The sequence below is a fragment of the Narcine bancroftii genome, chromosome 7, assembly GCF_036971445.1.
Source record: "Narcine bancroftii isolate sNarBan1 chromosome 7, sNarBan1.hap1, whole genome shotgun sequence".
NCBI classification, from domain to species: domain Eukaryota; kingdom Metazoa; phylum Chordata; class Chondrichthyes; order Torpediniformes; family Narcinidae; genus Narcine; species Narcine bancroftii.
The window spans coordinates 204952868-204969817 of record NC_091475.1 but is presented as its reverse complement, the minus strand read 5'-3'; the positions used below and the strand labels follow the sequence as shown (position 1 = coordinate 204969817).

General features: G+C 44.1%; 1 long non-coding RNA gene across 1 annotated transcript in view; it reads left to right on the top strand.

Moving 5' to 3' along the window:
- LOC138740158 (uncharacterized) overlaps window positions 1–16950 on the top strand; it is a 42855-nt gene that overhangs the window by 735 nt on the left and 25170 nt on the right. The window contains exon 2 of the long non-coding RNA XR_011342714.1: window positions 6853–7006. This is a non-coding gene — a long non-coding RNA (uncharacterized lncRNA). The remainder of the gene's footprint in view (window positions 1–6852; window positions 7007–16950) is intronic.

Here is a 16950-nt window from a genome sequence, read left to right as displayed (position 1 = left end):
CAATTCTACTGCACTTGGGGCATGTTGCAGCAGCCACTTCATCCTCCAAAACCGCCCGTCTTTTGTGATGCGGCAGGAAACCATAATCGCCCCGAGGAAGCCCATTTAGTCACTGAAAGAACATGCAAACTCCACCAAAGGTCAAAGTTGCAGCCAGGTTTCCAGAGGTATTAGCCGGTGGTTCAACTGGTTGTGCCTATTGCATCTTAAAGTTCTGTCCTTTGTGTAAAAATCTCTGTGGTGCTAGCACTATGTGTATAGATGTATGCATGTGCTGTATGGGCTGGCCCACCCCCTGAACCTGTGACTCCTCCTTCCCAGATATTCCCTCCCTCAGTACCTGCCTTGGAACCGGGCCAGGAACATACAAGCTGTGCTGACACTTTAAGGTGATTAAAGCCCATTAATCATGTCTGATTGTAGTCGATTGGTAGTACAATCCCTCCATGTAGCTCATTGATTGTCCTGCAAATCTTAAAGATTATTGCTCCAAATTTCTTAGCCATTGAGGACCAAGCTTTCAGTTGCTTGGGTAGATTTTGGAATCCCTCTCCCTCCACCCATACCCCCAAAATTTCTACCTTCCTTTCTTTGTACATTCCCCCTTTAACACTATTCCCTGCGCTTGTGTTTTGTGTGACACTTTTGTTTTAAGGAAGCAATTTGATTTTGTTTTGTTGACCTATATGGCATTTGACTCCACATTGAGGACAAAGGATGACCATTCCCATTACTCTCAGACTGGAGAGCACAAGGGATAACCTACCCTGGACCTATAACACTTCCTCCTTAGTCAGGTAGGCACAGCAGCCCTTATTCTTCCTAAGGAGGCTGAGGAGGGCAGGTCTACCAGCTCCATCTTTCATTCATTGAGATGCCTTGCCGTTTGGCGTGGGCTACCATGTGTCTCCATCCATCACGACCTCTGACCCTCTGAATTGTAGGTGTTGCCTCCCCGTTCCTCTTTAATGAAGGATCCATCTTTGTGCTGAGAACTGAAGTGGTTTCCACTTATCAGTTGCAGTGTCCACACTGGATGGGGAACCCTGGCCATTGATCAGTAGATCATCTGCCCAGCATTTTTAGTTTCACAACCATAAATTCCGATTTGTGGAATCTGCTTGTAAAAACCATGACCAAGATTAAGAGGACCAAGATTAGGTACTACACCTTGTTCAAGGGTGACCTGGAGGCTATTGGACAGAAGGAGTGTCTCACACCTCCTTTTGCTGAGCAATTGTGCATCACTGGCGTTGAGCATGTCCTGTCTGGCTGCATAATTGCATGGGATGGCAGCCACAAAGCTTCATGCCTATATCAGAAGATCAAGAAAACGCCCGAGAAGATCACTGGGGTCTCCCTTTCCTGTTGACATTCACTGGGTGCTTTGCTTAAATAAGGCTCAAAGAATTATAGACCCTTCCAAACCATCTTTGACCCACTACCATCAGGAAGGAGGTACAGGAGCATCAAAATCGGCCATCGAGGGTACTGCCTGGTAGGCCAAGGGATTTTTTTTAACTTATCTTGTTACAGCTTTGTTACTTGAGATTAGAGTGTTTTAAAATAAAATTGGGTCATTCCTGGGAGGCCTGGACAGCCAAAAAAATGGGGGTTGAATTATAGGCTGGATATAAAACCATTAAAATGAGGCAGACCTATCTGCCGGTTGACATACACCGATGAATACGATAGGTTCATTGGAAGCAAATTGCGTGGCGTGGCCTCGTGGGCTAAATGGCTTGTTACCATGCTCTATGTCTAAAAAACAAGATTGAAAGAATGCAGAAGAAAAAAGGTTAAACAGGTTAGGACCTTATTCCCTGGATCATAGAAGAATAAGGGGAGATTTTGCAGAGGTAGACAAAATTATGATGGGCAGTTATAAAGTGCCTGCTTGCATTTACTCTAATGTTAGGTGAGATAAGAACGAGAGGAGAGGGTGAAGAGAAAATGTTTAAAGGAAACATTGGAAAGAACTTCATGCAGAGATGGGTGAGAGTGTGGAATGAGTTGTCAGCTGAAATGGTGAATTTGAGTTCAATTTTGACATTTGAGAAAAATTTGGACCTGTAGCATCTGCTGACAACAGTGCCGACATGAGAGACGTCCACACAGCACGACGTGAACTGTATTATGAATTACTGCTCGAGGAGACCGCCCACTTATTGTGATGGATACGCTGGCCTTAGGAAATGACATCAGCGCGTCGTGGTGTCATTCTACATCCAGCGGCGCGCAAGACAGAAGTGGTGCCGCACTCCTGGGTGACGCGTGTCACCAACCACTGGCTTCTCCTCAGAAGGGAACGGGGGGCCCCTTGCGATTTTGTGTCGGACGACTGGGGTGGCGATTCACCCTGTCTAACCGCAGGGTCGCTCGGCCCGCTATGATGGGAGGGGAATGGAAGGATATGGTCCGGGTGCAGGTCAGTGGGACCAGGCAGAAAAATAGTTTGAAAAATAGAAGAGCCAAAGGCCTTTATTCTTTTGCTATAATGATCTATAGTTCTATATATAATAATTATGTGTAATGTATTGTGTCTGTATATGTGGGCACAGTGTTCTGGAGAAATGCTGTTCATCTGGTTGTTCATGTGCAGTCAGATAATAATGTACTTTTTTTAAAAGCCTTTTATTTAAGAATTTTAAAACTTGGCCGTTGAGGTGTGGCAGTCATGCCTGCGGCACGTCAAAATCCAAGTGCGATTAGCCTCCCCAGAGCCTTTCTCAATAGGGTCACCAATGGGACGGGCCTTCAGGAGTCCCTCACACCTTCATACCATATATACGGGCTCTGTATTTTTAAGAACAAAATGGTATTTATTATGTAAATCATGTTATTTTCCCAAGTGGAATACAAGAACGCCTTTCCGAACGCCACCTCTCCATCCCTAGATCCGCATCTGATTTCCAAGTAATGGCTATACACTTCCTAGAAGCAGTTAAAGCCAATAGAAAACATCCAATTTGAAAAGGACATTGGGCTATATGAGATAAGAGAGGCAAAGGGCTTAGTTATGGAGAGGATAAGGATTAGTAAAGCAAGAGTTTTGGAGCTTCTAGGGTCAATTAAGGTGGATAAGTCTCCTAGTCCTGATGGAATTTTTCCCAGGACTTTAAGGGAGGTCAGGGAACAAATAGCGGGGGCACTGACAGTGATTTTTCAAAGATCACTGGAGGAAGGGGTGGTACCACAGGATTGGAGGGTTACAAATGTTGTTCCATTGTTCAAAAAAGGCAGTAGGTGAAGATCAAGTAATTATCGGCCAGTAAGTTTGACTTTGGTGGTGGGGAAGGTTATGGGGGGGGTATTCTTTGAGATAGTATATATGCATAGCTGGATGGGCAGGGATTGATTCGGGGCACCCAGCATGGGTTTGTAAAAGGAAAGTCATGTTTGATGAACCTTGTGGAGTTTTTTGAGGAAGCGACAGAAAAGGTGGATGAAGGTAGAGTGGTGGATGTGATCTATTTGGATTTTAGTAAGGCTTTTGATAAGGCTCTGCATGGAAGGTTAATAAGGAAGGTTCAGTCACTAGGAATTAATAGAGAGATTGTGACATGGGTTCAGAGGTGGGTGGAAGATAGACAGCAAAGAGTCATGGTGGATAACTGTCTGTCAGGTTAGAATCATGTGACAAATGGGGTGCCTCAGGGATCAGTGCTGGGTCCCTCGTTTATTAATGATTTAGAGGAGGGTTTGATTAACTGGGTAAGCAAATATGCAGAAGATATGAAAATAGGGGGAGTAGTGGATAGTGGTTTTTCTTGGATTGCAGAAGGATTTGGTTTGTTTGGAAGAGTGGGGTGAAAGATGGCAGATGGAATTCAATGTAGACAAGTGCGAGGTGTTGCATTTTGGTAAAAATAACCAGAATAGGACATATACAGTTAAGGGGAGGGCATTGAGGCACGCAGAGGAGCAAAGGGACCTGGGGGTTATGGTACAGAGTTCACTGAAGGTGGACTCCCATGTAGACAGGGTGGTTAAGAAGGCATATGGTATGCTGGCCTTCATAAATCATACTATAGAGTATAGGAGCTGGGAGGCGATGCTGCAGCTGTTTAAGGCATTGGTGAGGCCTGGTTTGGAGTACTGTGCTCAGTTCTGGTCTCTAAATTATAGAAAGGATATAAATAAGGTGGAGTGGGTGCAGAGAAGGTTTACAAGGATGTTGCCTGGCTTACAGCATCTGGATTACAGGGAGAGATTAAGGAGAATAGGACTTTATTCATTGGAATGTAGACGACTGAGAGGGACTTGATAGAGGTATTTAAAATTATGAAAGGAATAGATAGACTAGACATAAACAGACTCTTTCCCCTGAGGGCAGGGGAGGTTGGAACAAGAGGGCATGAGTAAAGGGTAAGGGGACAAAACTTTAGGATAAATATTAGAGGATGCTTTTACACTCAGTGAGCGGTGGCAGAATGGAATGATCTTCCGAATTAGATAGTTGCATCAGGGTCCCTTCTGTCACTTAAGAGAAGGTTGGATGTGTACATGGACGTGAGGGGGTTGAATGGTTATGGGCGGAGAGCAGGAGGGTTGAGCTAGTGGAGTTGTTCAAGTGAACCGGTGTGGACTTGAAGGGCCAACATGGCCTGTTTCCATGCCATAAATGGTTATTGAACTGTGCAGTGTAAAGGAAGCAAAGGGAGTATATATAGAGACAATAGTGTTTAAGAAAGAGGTACTACTGGAGCTTTTGAAACATATAAAGTTGGATAAGTCTCCAGGTCCTGACAGGATTTTGACCAGGACCTTGAGAGAAGTTAGTGAGGAAATAGCGGAGGCTCTGGCAGTGATTTTTCAAATGTCATAAGAGATCGGTATAGTACCGGAGGATTGGCGTACTGCGCATGTGGTTCCTTTGTTTATAAAGGGTTTGAGGAGCAAGCCTAGCAATTATCGGCCTGTAAGTTTGATGTCTGTGGTAGGTAAATTGATGGAAAGTGTTCTTAGAGATAGTATATATATAAGTATATGGAGGGACAGGGTCTGATCAGGGGGTCTCAACCCAGATTTGTGCGTGGAAGGTCGTTTTTGACCAGTCTTGTTGAATTTTTTGAAGAGATGACTAGGAATGTTGATGAGGGTAGAGCAGTGGATGTTGTCTACTTGGACTTCGGTAAAGCTTTCAATAAGATTCCACACGGGAGGTTACTTAGTTAGGATGGCTAAGTCCTTGAGTATTAATTTGGAGATAGTAAAATGGATTCAGTGGTGGCTGGAAGGAAGGTGCCAGAGAGTTGTAGTAGATAATTGTTTGTCAGGATGGAGGCCGGTGACAAGTGGTGTACCTCAGGGTCCAGTATTGGGACCATTGCTGTTTGTCATATATATTAATGATCTGGAGCATGGGGCGGTAAATTGGATTTGTAAATATGCAGATGATACTAAAATAGGGGGAATTGTGGATGATGAAGAGGGTTTTCAAAGATTGCAGAGGGATTTAAACTGCTTAGAAGAGTGGGCAGAAAGATGGCAGATGGAGTTTAATGCTGATAAGTGTGAGGTGCTTCATTTTGGAAAGAATAATCAAAGCAGGCCATATGTGGTAAATGGGAGGGCATTGAAGAATACAGTGGAGCAGAAAGATCTAGGAATAATGGTGCATTGTTGCCTGAAGGGAGGAGCGCATCTGGATAGGGTGGTGAAGAAGGACTTTAGTATGCTGGCCTATATAAATCAGTGCATAGAATATAGGAGTTGGAAAGTAATGATGAAACTGTACAAGGCATTGGTGAGGCCAAATTTAGAGTACTGTGTGCAGTTCTGGTCACCAATTTATAGGAAGGATATTAACAAGATAGAGAGAGTGCAGAGAAGATTTACAAAAATATTGCCTGGGTTTCAGCATCTGGAATATAAGGAAAGATTGAGCAAATTAGATCTTTATTCCTTGGAACATCAAAGGCTGAGAGGGGATTTGATAGAGGTGTTTAAGATAATGAGAGTTGATGTGGAAAGGTTTTTCCCATTGAGAGTAGGAAAGATGGATACAAGAGGTCATGGGTTGAGAGTTGACGGGCAAAGGTTTAGGAGTAACATGAGGGAGAACTTCTTTACTCAGAGACTGGTTACTGTGTGGAATGGGCTTCCGAGAAAGGTGGTGGAGGCAGGGTCAATTTTGTCATTTAAGAAAGAGTTGGATAAGTTTATGGATGGGAGGGGGATGGAGGAATATGGACAGAGTGCTGGTAAGTGGGATTAGAGGAGGGTACTTGGATCAGTGTAGACTAGAAGGGCCAAATTGGCCTGTAATTGTTATATGGCTACATATAGTTAATTGTAATTTAGGACTAACCTCTTTAATATTACCCAACCAAAAAAGCATTGGATGCTGTGGGAGTTTAACCCTTAATATTTTCTCCAAAAATGTTTTTTTACCCTCTAACCAAAATAGCTTTACTTTAGAACACTCCCAAGTAGAATGAAAAAAGGAACCAGCTCCCTGCTCCAAAGTTAGGAATTCATAAATCAAGATTAAGATGGGAGGTTGATTTAAATAGACAAATAGATGAAAATTACTGGAAACAATTATGTAAATAAAATAAAATGTTAGATATAGATTGGTTCAATATAAATTTTTACATCAATTATATTTAACTCCTCAAAAATTTTAAAAGTTGGATCCAACACTGTCTCATTTATGTTTTTGATGTGATCAGAAAGTTGATAATGTTCTTGAACTTGCTGGGATCGTATATTCCAGTCTCTTCCACCATTGTCTTCCAGGCCCCTACCACTTATTGTTGAAAAAAAATCTTTGCTCTGACATGTCTCCAAAACTTTCCTCCACTTACTTTAAACTGATGTCCTCTGGTGTTCGCTATGCCACTCCAGGTAAAAATAAATGCTCCCACGATGAAGTCCTGCACTTGGCGGCACTCACTTACCAGGTGAATAATGAAGACGATAAGTCCCACTTCCCAAGATGTTGAAGGAGCTGGTGCCGCATGACCTGATCCGTCAACTCTCGCCGGACGACTGGAAGCGGGTGAGGCGTTACCCTGGAAATTTTCATCCCGGGTCTGGGAATGTGGGGAAAGGGTCCTGCACAGCTGCAAGGAGGTTGTGTAGGCGGCCTTCGCATTGATGCAACTGAGCTCTCTAGAAGGATGAGTAAAGACCTGAATTTACATAGAATGTACCAGCACTGAACAGGCCCTTAGGTCCACATTGTTGTGCAGTCCCTACCTCACTCCATAACACTATATTTCTTGCATTCATAGGCCACTTTAGTTGCCAATTCAGAGCCAGCTCTCCAGCGCATGACGTCCTGTTTTGCGGAAACTGCCAAAATGTTTGGCCTGGAAGTCAGCCTGAAGAAAACTGAAGTCCTCCATCAGCCAGCTCCCTGCCATGACTACAAGCCCCCCCACATCTTCATCGGGCACACAGAACTCAAAACAGTCAACCAGTTTACCTACCTCGGCTGCACCATTTCATCTGATGCAAGGATCGACAAAGAGATAGACAACATACTCGCCAAGGCAAATAGTGCCTTTGGAAGACTACACAAAAGAGTCTGGAAAAACAATTACCTGAAGAAATACATAAAGATCAGCATGTACAGAGCCGTTGTCATACCCACGCTCCTGTTCGGCTCCGAATCATGGGTCCTCTACCGGCATCACCTACGGCTCCTAGAACGCTTCCATCAGCGCTGTCTCCGCTCCATCCTCAATATTCATTGGAATGACTTCATCGCCAACTTCGAAGTACTCGAGCTGGCAGAATCCGCAAGCATCAAATCCACGCTGCTGAAGACCCAACTGTGCTGGGTGGGTCATATCTCCAGAATGGAGGACTATCGCCTTCCCAAGATCGTGTTATATGGCGAGCTCTCCACTGGCCAGCGAGACAGAGGTGCACCAAAGAAGAGGTACAAGGACTGCTTAAAGAAATCTCTTGGTGCCTGCCACATTGACCACCGCCAGTGGGCTGATATCGCCTCAAACCGTGCATCTTGGCGCCTCACAGTTTGGCAGGCAGCAACCTCCTTTGAAGAAGACTGCAGAGCCCACCTCACTGACAAAAGACAAAGGAGGAAAAACCCAACACCCAACCCCAACCAACCAATTTTCCCTTGCAACCGCTGCAACCGTGCCTGCCTGTCCCGCATCGGACTTGTCAGTCACCAACGAGCCTGCAGCAGATGTGGACATACCCCTCCATAAATCGTCGTCCGCAAAGCCAAGCCAAAGGAGGTCTATCTAAAAGTCTGAACTAGCAATTTGAAGCTCTTAACCCTCTCCACTACTGAGCGCTTAATGATTTCCCTGACTTCCTCCTGAACTCCACAATCATCACCTTGGTTTTGCTGATGTTGAGTGCAAAGTTGTTTTCATTTCACCATTCAATGAACTGATCTCTCTCCCTCCTGTACGCCTCGTCATGGCTGCCTGTGATTCTTCTGACAACTGCGGTGTCATCACTAAATTTGTAAATGGTATTGGAATTGTGCCTGGCCACACAGTCATGAGTATATAGCAAGTAGAGAAGTGGGCTAAGAACGCATCCTTGGGGTGTGCCTGTGTTGACGATCAGTGAGGAGGAGACGTTGTTTCCAAGTCGTATTGACTGTGGTCTTCCGATGAGAAAGTCAAGGATCCAGTTGCAGAGAGGGGTGCAGAGGCCTAGAGTCTGTAGCTTCTTGACCAGCACTGAGGGAATAATGGTTTTGAAGGCTGAGCTGAAGTCGATGAAGAGCAACTGTATGTATGAGTTGCTGTTTTTGAGGTGATCCAGAGCTGAGCGGAAATTCCGCGAAATTGCATCTGCTGTGGAGCGATTGTGATGACGGGTGAACTGTAGCAGGTCCAGATCTTTGCTTAGGTATGTGTTAATTCTGGCCATGACCAGCCTCTCAAAGCATTTCATCACCGCAGAAGTTAGTGCAATTGGGAGGTTGTCATTGAGTCAGCTCACACTACTCTCCTTGGTATGGGGATGATTGAAACCCTTTTGAAGCAGGTGGGAACCTCAGACTGCCAAAATGAGAGGTTGAAAATTACTGTAAACACTCTGGATAGTTGGTCAGCGCAGATTTTCAATACTTTGCCGTATATGCTATCCCGGCCTGTTGCCTTGCAAGGGTTCACCCTCTTGAATGATGTTCTGATGTCACCCTCAGAGACAGGTATCACAGGGTCCTCAGCCTTTTCAGGAATTCTAGTAAGCACTGTTTGGTTCTTCTCTCAAAGCGGGCATAGATGTTCAGCTCATCGGGTAATGAAGCATCCTTGCCATCTATAGTACTCACGCTTGCTTTGTAGTCTATAATGGCCTGCACTCCCTGCCAATCTGTCTCTGTCTCTAGCCTCCCTCTAATTTGCCACTTTTCTTCGGAGATGACCTTCCACAGGTTGTACCTGGATGTCTTGTAAATATCCCGATTCTCCGTCTTAAACAGCCTTGTTCTCTTCCTCAGCAGGCTGCGGATTCTCTGATTCATCCAGAGCTTCTGGTTGGGGAACACCCAGTGTGCGCACATTGGCACACTCTCATCCAATGGTGTCAGTGACACCAATTGCATATTCATTCAGGGCTGTGGATGAGTTCTTGAATATGTTCCAGTCCACTGATTCAAAGCAGTCCTTCAGACGCTCTTCGGCCTCCCTCAACCACACTTATACCATCTTCACCATGGGTGCTTGGGTCTTCGGTCTCTGTTTGTACGCTGGGAGTAGGACTACAACCAGGTGATCAGACTTCCCGAAGTACAGTCACAGTATGGCTTGATATGTGTTCTTCATGGTGGTGTAGCTGTGGTCGACGGTGCTGGTTCCCCTGGTCACACAAGTGATGTCTTGATGGTAGTTTGACAGAGACTTCTTCAGGTTGGCCTGATTGAAGTCTACTGTAATGATCAGGGAGGCAACAGGATGTGCTCTCTCACTGTGCTCAGTCCCTCCAGTGGCTGCCTGTCATTAGCCTGGGGCAGAATGTACACCATGTCCAGGATGATGGCGGTGAACTCCCTCAGCAGGTAGAATGGTCTAGGTCCTACTGAGTTTCTCTAGTGTTGTGTTTTTACTTCAATCATGGTGTCTGCAGACTTTCATGTTTTTCTCTCCCACCAGGGGTACAAGGGGCAGGTGGGGAAGCAGAAAGAACACGAGGGAAGAGGCTGAAGGAGGGTTGGAAGTATCGGAAATTTCGACCCCTCTCCCTTCACCTTGTGATGCGCTGCAGCCAGAAGCTCGGATCTCCATTATCTGAGGAAATCTGGAAATTAATAAAAGCCTTTCAAGAGAGAAATTCAAAAACTTTTCCATGTCTTGCTTTTTGCTGTCCCGAGGTTAATTAGATTAACCATACATTTCCAGAAAAGGATTACAGAGCTCAGAACCACCTATCTTCCAAAGAGACAAAGGGATTTTCGTTGTAATCCAGCCAGAGATCAGTTGAAAACACCAGGATTACTGTATAACAAGGTTCATATCTCACCAAAGCAATAAACAATCTGCTGCAGGAACACAACTCATCGAGCAGTATCAAGCCTGGATGAACGCCCTGGCCCGAAACATCGACCATTCTTTCCTCCCACTGATGCTGCTCCCACTGCATCCCTCTAGCAGGCTGCGTTTTTCATCCAGATTTCAGTGTCTCTCATGTCTCTTGACTGAACCGTTTTTTTTTAAACTTAAATTTAGGCCTACAGCATGGTAAACAGGCCATTTCAGCCCACGAGTTCGTTCCGCCCAACTTACACCCCATCAACCTGGATCCTTGGTACATTTTAAATTTTTGAATAGAGGGAGGAAACTGGAGCCTCTCCCCCCACACCCCATCATCCAAGGGTGGGAGCCCACGCAGACACGGGAAGAACATACAGACTCCTTGAAAACTGCGCATGATTCGAACCCGGCTCCGATCGCTGGTGCGTTGCGCTAATGGCTATGCCAGCCATGCCACCCTGGTCACCGCACTACAGGAAGGACTTGGATGCTATAGAGAGGATTTAGGGAACATTTTACAAGGATGCTGCCTGGATTGGAGTGCATGCCTTAACAGGATAGGTTGAGTGAACGTAGTCTTTTCTCCTTGGAGCCTCAGAGGATGAGGGGTGACCTGACGGAGGTGTATAAGATTACAAAAGGCATTGATCGTATGGATGGCCAGAGGTGTTTCTTTCTCTCCCCCCCCCCCCCCCCCACCCCCACCACCCCAGGGCTGAAATGGCTAAATGAGAAGGCATAGTTTTCAGGTGCTTGGAAATATGAACAGTGGAGCTGTATTTGGCAATTTTTTTAAAACTGTGACAGAGTATATAGATATGATTTTGGGAGATAAATTGGGGAAGGTTTTTTTTAGTTTAGGTCACATACAAACACTTTAAAACAGATCTTATTTAAAATACTGGAGCTCTTCCACATGGCAGACGTATCGGCTCCAGCGATTTTTGCAAGAGCTTTTGAAGAGTGCTCAAGAGACATTACTAATGGATTGTTGTTTACAAAAGGTAACAGATGAAAGAGCATGTTGGTCTGGGAGAGAACTTGTTGTTCTGAGAGGGTCATGTGGTTTAGAGAGAGAGAGAGAGAGAGAGAGAGAGAGAGAGAGAGAGATCACTTGTACAGTGTACAGCCAGCAGACAGCAGCTGGGACTGGAACGGGTCAAGCTGGCAAGCTTTTGGAAAGCCCCAGTTGTAATACAGCCTGATCAAAGCCCTTGTGGTTCATGCAAAAGGAGAGGGCTGGCTGTCTAATGTTTCACTTGGAATAAGGGGAACAGAAAGGAATTCTGTGGTGACCTGAAAGAAAGAGGATATCATCTGGAGAACCCTGAAGGGGCAAGTTCCATCAGCAAGACACTGGAGTGGCTGATCAAAGTACATCAGTTGTGAGTGCCTTGGAATGACACATCTCTTTCTGAAAACTGACAAGAACCTTCCTGAGTGGTAAACATTTACCTTCCAAGTACCAAAGCCTGGTGAACTTTATAAATGTTAAAATCTGTGCACAGTCTAAGAATTGCCTGCAACCAGTGAACTTGGAGGAATGAGAAGTGAGATTTGACTGTGAACCAAGGAACTTTTCTGAACTTACACACACATTACATACACTTGCGCTTAGAATTAGAAGGGGGGTTAAGTTAGGTTAGCTAAGCCTATAGAGATAAGTTAAAGTTTGATCCTATTTTCATGTTTAAATATAATTAAAAGCAACTTTTGTTTAAGTAACCATTTGGCTTGGTGAATATTCTGTTGCTGCTGGGTTTTGGGGTCCTCTGGGCTCATAACATAACCCAGAGAGCATGTTAACTGCTGGCAAAGGTGGTGGACGCAGGTACAAGAGATTATTCCATAGGAACATGGAACTGAAGAAAATGGAGGGTATGCAGTAAGGAAATTTAACATAGTGGTTAGAGTGGGTTAAGTTAGCACCACACGGTGGGCCAAAGGGCCTGTACTGTTTATGTTCGATGTTCTTTGTGAATTAGGGCTTGGTCTCTACTTGATCTCAATGTGTTGTTGCGTTGGTAATAACCGATACACCCTATGATGAATGAATTCATTGAGAAGTGTAACATGCAATAAATGATGTGGTGATTGGATACTCACCAAGAACTTCCATACTCTTTAGCCCTGTCCTCGAGCTGAACTGGCTTCAAACATTTTCAATGACTAAATGTAGGGGCAAATATTTGCACCAAAGGCCTTTGATTGAATTGAACATCCCTTTAGTCAACTTAGAAATAGAGAGGCTGAAAGGTGAATCTAATTGAGATGATTAAAGGATACCCGGGAGTAGATTGAATAAAACCTCACTTCCACAGTCTAGTTTTCTTTTGCCTATGACCCCCTTAAGCTTCTGCTCAATGTTTATAGGTCCCCTTCCCAGTGAAGCCGTGAAGTTTGGGCTTCTTCTGTACTTCTCTGCTGACTACAAAAGAAAATTATGTTGCTTTGTAAAGAAGTGAAAAGTAAACAAGGCTTTTACTTAAATGTGCTGTGATCCCCTGGATGGGGAGGGGAGTTGTAGGGCTTCTGTTTAAGAATGGCTGCTCTATAGAACCTTGATGTATTGTGCCCAAATTTCTATTTCAATGCTGGCCCTCCATTTCTCCATTCAATATCTCCATCCATTCGATGCACAACATCTTATCCTTCTCAGTTTTGAACACAATCAGCTGCTGCAGGGATCCATCATCCCTCTGAGTGAGGTCTCCTTACTCAGAGGATGGTGGTGCTCAGGATGTGTCTACTTGTTTTTGTCCAAATTTCTCCTCACGTCTGCCTCAGAAAAATGGCCAACTCTGCACCCAGAAGATGTATCCTCCCTTCAAGCCCTTCAGAAGCATTTCAATAAGGTACCTTTCCCCTAAACGTCTTAGAAAACAACCTTAAATAACTCGATCCCTGCTAATATGACTCCATCATTTTTGCTGAACTTTCTCTACAGCAAGTATATCCTCTTTATGAAGTAAATGCTGTAGTTTCAGCAAGGCCCTCCACAGTCATAGAAAGGCATCTTTACACAAATCCTCTGGCAATAAAAGACAACATATTATTTGCCTACTAATTATCTACTGCACTTGTGCACAAGTTTCAAGGACGAATAGACCAGGACACCTAAATGTCTTTTGGAATGAACATATCTGAATCTGTCACCATTTAAAAAAAAAATGTACTCCTTATTTCTGTGTGACTACCAAATATTCATCCGTAATTATATTCCATCTATCATATTGTTGCCATTCACTCGGACTGTCTATATCTACAAGCCATTGAAGAATCCTCATTATGGCTTACACTCCAATTTAATTTGGTCTCATCAGGAAAGATGGATACAACAAACAGTTGCATCAAGTATTTATTTTGACGAAGTGCCTGCTTGGCTGTGGCAAGGAAGAATTTCACTGCACATGTGACAAGAAGCTTGTTCTCATTACCAACTGCGTTACAAATAGATGGGTTGCAAACAGGAGGTGTCTGGTCATAGCTGGCCAGCCTAAGTAGGAATCAAGTGCTAGTGGGGGGGTGGGGGGGGGGTGGTATGATGGCAGGAGCAGGTAGTGTTGAGGAAAAGTGGATGCTGCAGAAGGATTTAGACAGATTAGGAGAATGGGCAAACAAAATCCAAATGTATGGAAAATGTTTGGATCTTGGAGTTATGGTACACAGTTCCTTAAAGGTGGATTCCCATGTAGAGAAGGTTAAGAAGGTATATGGCAAGCTGGCCTTCATAAATCATAGCATAGAGTATAGGAGCTGGGAAGTGATGCTGGCAGGGTGGGAAAATGGATCAGCTCATGAATGACTCGATGGGCTGAATAGCCTATTTCTTCTCCTATGTTTTTTTTTGGATCTGAGTTGAAATCATCGCCAAGTGCAGGTATCATATGTTCCATAAATTGAGAAGATTCTCAGGCCAGGTCAACGTTTTATACCAGTGGTTTTCAAACATTTTTTTTTCTTTCCACTCACAGTCCACCTTAAGTAATCCCTGTTTAAGGCATTGGTGAGGCCAAGTTTGGAGTATTGCATTCAATTCTGGTCTCCAAATTATAGGAAGGATATAGATAAGGTGGAAAGAATGCAGAGAAGATTTTGCCTGGCTTACCACATCTAGAGTACAGAGAAAGATTAAGGAGACTGGGACTTTATTCATTGGAACGTAGACGGCTGAGAGGGGATTTGAAAGAGGTATTTAAAATTATGAAGGGAATAGATAGACTAGACTTGAGTAGGCTCTTCCCCCTGAGGGCAGGGGAGGTTGGAACAAAAGGGAATAAGTTAAGGGTAAGGGGCCAAAACTTTAGGAGAAATGTTAGAGGATGCTTCTTCACTCAGACAGCGGTGGCAGAATGGAATGATCTTCCAGAGGAGATAGTTACGGCAGGGTCCTTTCTGTCATTTAAGAGAAGGTTGGATATGTACGTGGAGGTGAGGGGGTTGGAGGGTTATGGGTGGAGAGTGGGAACTAGTGGAATTGTTCAAGTGAATTGGCGCAGACTCGAAGAGCCAATATGGCCTGTTTCCGCAGTGTAAAATGTTATATGGTTATGTGGTCATGCACAACAGTAGAAGAAATAAATGGGCAGATTATTTTCTTAATGGGGAGTAAATTGAAAATACCCAGATGCCAAGGGACTCAGGAGTCCTCATGCAGGATACCCTGAAGATAAACTTGCAGGTGAGTCATTGGTGAAGAAGGCAATTGCAACACTGGCATTCATTTCAAGAGGAATAGAATTTAAGAACAGGGATGGTAAGACTTTATATGGCACTAGTGATGCCTCACTTGGTTGATTGTGAACAGTGTTGAGCTCCCCATTTAAGAATAGATGTGCTGACATTAGAGAGGGTTTAGAAGAGGTCCACAAGATGACTACGGGAATGAAGGAGTTGTAATATGATGAGCGTTTGGTGGCACTTGGCCTGTATTCGTTTGAATTTAAGGGAATGAGGGGAGATCTCGTTGCAACATTTCAAATGTTGAAAAGCGTGGACAGTGTGGATGTAGAAAGTTTGTTTCCCATGGTGGGAGAGTTGAGGCCAAGAGGGCACATCTTCAGGATTGAAGGGCATCCGCTTTAAAAAAGAGATGTGTAAAAATTGCTTCAGTCAGAAGGATGTAAATCTATGGAATTTGTTGCAACAGGCAGTTGTGGAGGCCAGGCCATTGGGTGCATTTAAGACAGAGATTAATGGGTTCTTGATTAGCTAGGGAATCAAAGGATATGGGAGAAGGCTGGGCAGTGGGGTAGGCTGGGAAAATGGATCAGCTCATGAATGACTCGATGGGCTGAATAGCTTATTTCTTCTCCTATGTTTTTTTTGGATCTGAGTTGAAATCATCGCAAAGTGCAGGTATCGTATGTTCCATAAATTGAAGAGATTCTCAGGCCAGGTCAATGTTTTATACCAGTGGTTTTTCAAACATTTTTTTCTTTCCACTCACAGTCCACCTTAAGTAATCCCTGTGCCATAGGTGATCTGTGATTTGTAAGGGATTATTTAAAGTGGACTGGGAGTGGGAAAAAATGGGTTGAGAACCACTACTCTGAACTTAATTCTTACTGAAATACTTTGCTTGAGAAAAATTGTCATTGACCCATTTCCTTTGGAGCTATGAAACCCTCCACATAACAAGTCAGTTAGGTATGATTAAAACACTGGTTTTCAAACTTTTTCCCATCCCTTTCCCCACTGTTCCCATCTGACCACTGACCACTGGTTCCATCTCTCTTCTTCCTTCAACAGATATCACCACCTTTAGTCTCTCCTCCCCTCTCTCAGATCTATCTGAGCTTTATACCCACTTTGTTGGCTTCCACCTGCCTACATCTCGCAATTCTACCCATCCCATTGGATCACTTGGTTCTCTCTACCCATTATCCTTCAGTCGTCTATCCTCAAATGACTCCATCCCCTCTTCTCATTAATACTGCTTGTCTTCCCTCTCCTTTCTCAGTCCATAAAGGTATCTTAATCCAAAATACCAGCTGTTGATTTTCCTCAACAGATGCTTCACAACCAATGAATTTTTCTGACATTTTGGGTATCTTTTGCTCCAGATTTCTGGATCTGCAATCACTTGACTTTCCATGTCTAAGTGTAGGTTTAATATAATTGAGACAGTTCAGTGCAGTTTTAGGCCCTTCCATTGCATAAGCTCGTGCCGCCCAAATATTTCAATTAACCTGCAATCCCCGTACATTTTTGAGGGTTGGAAGGAAACCAAAGCACTCAGAGGAAATCCACACAGACACGTGGAGAACGTAGAAACAACTTACAGACAGTGCTGGGTTTGAACCTGAGTCTCTTGGGCTGTCATAGCATTGACCTAACCATGCCACCTCTCAATAAGGGATATTTGGTTATAACTTACTTTTCAAAACAGCAGTTAAGAAAAAGCAAAGGGGCCAGTGAGAAAGGCCTTCAAACCTTGCAGAAGCATCTGGACCAACAGGAAAAATGAGATGCAAAA